Genomic DNA, 5,000 nt, shown 5'->3' on the forward strand with positions numbered 1-5,000 from the left:
TCGCACGTCATGTGCGCACACCCCCCCGGCCCCCCTCCCAATCGCCGGAACCCCAATGCCGCCGGTCAGGTTCTCCGGCGGTACTCCGGCGATGCTCCGGCGATGCTGTCCCGAGTGAAAAAAATGCGGCACCAGCACATGCTGGAGCCAAGCATGGGCACCGTGGCTCAAAATCGAACTTCGGCCAAGGCCTCGACCATCAATGGCACATGATGACGCATGGTGATGGCACATGCATCGACCATCATCGGCATAGGCTGCCCTTCGGTACGGGCACTTGCCTCGACCGCCATCGGCACAAGCTGGGCCCTGGTGTGGGTTGTTGCCTCGATCACCAGCGGCACATGCTGAGCCTTGGTGCGGGCGGTTGCCTCGAGCACCATCCGCAGACCCTGGGCCCTGGTGCGGCCGGTTGCCCCGATAACCATCGGCACACGCTGGGCCCTGGAGCGGCCGGTTGCCTCGATCACCATCGGCAAAAGCTGGGCCCTGGTGCGGGCGCTTGCCTCGACCACCATCGGCACACGCTGGGCACTGGTGCGGGCGCTTGCCTCGACCACCATCGGCACACGCTGGGCCCTGGTGCGGGCGGTTGCCCCCAGCACCATCGGCACACGTTGGGCCCTGGTGCGGGCGCTTGCCTCGACCACCATCGGCACACGCTGGGCCCTGGTGCGGCAGGTTGCCTCGACCACCATCGGCACACGCTGGGCCCTGGTGCGGCAGCTTGCCTCGAGCACCATCGGCACACGCTCGGCCCTGGTGCGGTCGGTTGCCTCGAGCACCATCGGCACACGCTGGGCCCTGGTGCGGGCGCTTGCCTCGACCACCATCGGCACACGCTGGGCCCTGGTGCGGTCGGTTGCCTCGAGCACCATCGGCACACGCTGGGCCCTGGTGCGGGCGGTTGCCTCGACCACCATCGGCACACGCTGGGCCCTGGTGCGGGCGGTTGCCTCGACCACCATCGGCACACGCTGGGCCCTGGTGCGGGCGCTTGCCTCGACCACCATCGGCACACGCTCGGCCCTGGTGCGGTCGGTTGCCTCGAGCACCATCGGCACACGCTGGGCCCTGGTGCGGCAGGTTGCCTCGACCACCATCGGCACACGCTGGGCCCTGGTGTGGGCGCTTGCCTCGACCACCATCGGCACACGCTGGGCCCTGGTGCGGCAGGTTGCCTCGAGCACCATCGGCACACGCTGGGCCCTGGTGCGGTCGGTTGCCTCGACCACCATCGGCACACGCTGGGCCCTGGTGCGGGCGCTTGCCTCGACCACCATCGGCACACGCTGGGCCCTGGTGCGGCAGGTTCCCTCGACCACCATCGGCACACGCTGGGCCCTGGTGCGGCAGGTTGCCTCGATCACCATCGGCACAAGCTGGGCCCTGGTGCGGGCGGTTGCCTCGACCACCATCGGCACACGCTGGGCCCTGGTGCGGCAGCTTGCCTCGAGCACCATCGGCACACGCTCGACCCTGGTGCGGTCGGTTGCCCCGAGCACCATCGGCACACGTTGGGCCCTGGTGCGGCAGGTTGCCTCGACCACCATCGGCACACGCTGGGCCCTGGTGCGGGCGCTTGCCTCGACCACCATCGGCACACGCTCCGCCCTGGTGCGGTCGGTTGCCTCGAGCACCATCGGCACACGCTGGGACCTGGTGCGGCAGGTTGCCTCGACCACCATCGGCACACGCTGGGCCCGGGTGCGGGCGGTTGCCTCGACCACCATCGGCACACACTGGGCCCTGGTGCGGGCGGTTGCCTCGACCACCATCGGCACACGCTGGGCCCTGGTGCGGGCGCTTGCCTCGACCACCATCGGCACACGCTGGGCCCTGGTGCGGCAGGTTGCCTCGAGCACCATCGGCACACGCTGGGCCCTGGTGCGGCAGGTTGCCTCGACCACCATCGGCACACGCTGGGCCCTGGTGCGGGCGCTTGCCTCGAGCACCATCGGCACACGCTCGGCCCTGGTGCGGTCGGTTGCCTCGAGCACCATCGGCACACGCTGGGCCCTGGTGCGGCAGGTTGCCTCGACCACCATCGGCACACGCTGGGCCCTGGTGAGGGCGCTTGCCTCGACCACCATCGGCACACGCTCGGCCCTGGTGCGGTCGGTTGCCTCGAGCACCATCGGCACACGCTGGGCCCTGGTGCGGGCGCTTGCCTCGAGCACCATCGGCACACGCTCGGCCCTGGTGCGGTCGGTTGCCTCGAGCACCATCGGCACACGCTGGGCCCTGGTGCGGCAGGTTGCCTCGACCACCATCGGCACACGCTGGGCCCTGGTGCGGGCGCTTGCCTCGACCACCATCGGCACACGCTCGGCCCTGGTGCGGCAGGTTGCCTCGAGCACCATCGGCACACGCTGGGCCCTGGTGCGGGCGGTTGCCTCGACCACCATCGGCACACGCTGGGCCCTGGTGCGGGCGCTTGCCTCGACCACCATCGGCACACGCTGGGCCCTGGTGCGGCAGGTTGCCTCGAGCACCATCGGCACACGCTGGGCCCTGGTGCGGTCGGTTGCCTCGAGCACCATCGGCACACGCTGGGCGCTGGTGCGGGCGCTTGCCTCGACCACCATCGGCACACGCTGGGCCCTGGTGCGGCAGGTTGCCTCGATCACCATCGGCACACGCTGGGCCCTGGTGCGACAGGTTGCCTCGAGCACCATCGGCACACTATCGGCCCTGGTGCGGGCGGTTGCCTCGACCACCATCGGCACACGCTGGGCCCTGGTGCGGGCGCTTGCCTCGGGCACCATCGGCACACGCTGGGCCCTGGTGCGGGCGGTTGCCTCGAGCACCATCGGCACACGCTGGGCCCTGGTGGGTTTAGGCACATCTTCAAATTTCTGCCGTGCCAATGCCATTTTTATGGCTTGTAAATTCATACAATGGTCCCCTAAGCCTTCACGTGAAGTTTCGTTGGAAGATGACTCGTTTTCTATTTTTCACGATTTTCGAAACTTTTTGCGGTTCGGGATTTTTTAAAATTTTTTTATAAGGATTTTTGGCCCCAAATTTTGTAGGCATGATCCTTCTATTTTTGTTGGCATGCACAAAAAAATTCAGCTAAAAACTCGAAGTAGAGAAGATTTTGTGACCGTTTGAAAAAAGTGTCCCCATTTCAGACACTTTAACGGCTACTGGTAGCAAACCTGTAAAATCTCAAATGCTCTTTAAGGGGGTGTGAATTCTCAGAGGTTTGATGAGGGATAGGGGGCCAACACAAGGCCAAGTACCAGCACCCATCGCACATCATGTGCGCACACCCCCCCGGCCCCCCTCCCAATCGCCGGAACCCCAATGCCGCCGGTCAGGTTCTCCGGCGGTACTCCGGCGATGCTCCGGCGATGCTCCGGCGATGCTGTCCCGAGTGAAAAAAATGCGGCACCAGCACATGCTGGAGCCAAGCATGGGCACCGTGGCTCAAAATCGAACTTCGGCCAAGGCCTCGACCATCAATGGCACATGATGACGCATGGTGATGGCACATGCATCGACCATCATCGGCATAGGCTGCCCTTCGGTACGGGCACTTGCCTCGACCGCCATCGGCACAAGCTGGGCCCTGGTGTGGGTTGTTGCCTCGATCACAATCGGCACATGCTGAGCCTTGGTGCGGGCGGTTGCCTCGAGCACCATCGGCAGACCCTGGGCCCTGGTGCGGCCGGTTGCCCCGATAACCATCGGCACACGCTGGGCCCTGGGGCGGGCGTTTGCCCCCAGCACCATCGGCACACGCTGGGCCCTGGTGCGGGCGCTTGCCCCGAACACCATCGGCACAAGCCGGCCCTTGGTGCGGGCTCCTGGCTCGACCACCATCGGCACACGCTGGGCCCTGGTGCGGGCGGTTGCCTCGAACACCATCGGCACACGCCGGCCCTTGGTGCGGCCGGTTGCCTCGACCACCATCGGCACACGCTCGGCCTTGGTGAGGGCGCTTGCCTCGACCACCATCGGCACACGCTGGGCCCTGGTGCGGGCGCTTGCCTCGACCACCATCGGCACACGCTCGGCCTTGGTGCGGGCGCTTGCCTCGACCACCATCGGCACACGCTGGGCCCTGGTGCGGGCGGTTGCCTCGACCACCATCGGCACACGCTCGGCCTTGGTGAGGGCGCTTGCCTCGACCACCATCGGCACACGCTGGGCCCTGGTGCGGGCGCTTGCCTCGACCACCATCGGCACACGCTGGGCCCTGGTGCTGGCGGTTGCCTCGACCACCATCGGCACACGCTGGGCCCTGGTGCGGGCGGTTGCCTCGAACACCATCGGCACAAGCCGGCCCTTGGTGCGGGCGGTTGCCTCGAGCACCATCGGCACACGCTGGGCCCTGGTGCGGGCGGTTGCCTCGACCACCATCGGCACACGCTGGGCCCTGGTGCGGACGGTTGCCTCGACCACCATCGGCTCACGTTGGCCCTTGTTGCGGGCACATGCCTCGACCACCATCGGCACCTGCGCACCCTCGGTGTGGGATTTGCTTGTTTGGAAAAAGTGTCCCCGTTTCAGACATTTTAACGTCTACTGGTAGCATATCTGTAAAATCTCTAATGCTCTTTAGGGGGTGGTGGTCCGGCACCCCCTCTCCCCCCCCCACGGGGGGAGTAGGTGTGCGCGATGGGCCTCCCATTGCGTGCACCCCGGCCAACGTCCCTCGAACGAAATACAGGGCGTGCATGCCTTCCGGCGATTTTTGTCCGGCGACTGGTTGCTCCGGTGACCGGCAGGCGCCCATGGCCTCGATCGGTTGGCTTGCATGCAAAAAAAGGGAGCCGAGCTCCAGCCCGTGCACGCGGCGGATGCTGCCCTAGACCCCAGACCAAGTCCCTGAATCGGGCAACGGCTCCCTGGGGTGGTGCGAGCAGAAGCTGCGGTTGCGGGCTTGGCCCGGCCAAGTCTCTCGGTATTTGACGGTCTCGCGGTCCCTTCTCATCGGCCACAAAAATGCCTTGGCCTCGACGAGGCCGTGCACGCAGCCGATGCTGCCC

The sequence above is a fragment of the Durio zibethinus genome, unplaced genomic scaffold, assembly GCF_047325235.1.
Source record: "Durio zibethinus cultivar Kanyao isolate XHJ-2024 unplaced genomic scaffold, ASM4732523v1 HiC_scaffold_3, whole genome shotgun sequence".
Classification (NCBI taxonomy): Eukaryota; Viridiplantae; Streptophyta; class Magnoliopsida; order Malvales; family Malvaceae; genus Durio; species Durio zibethinus.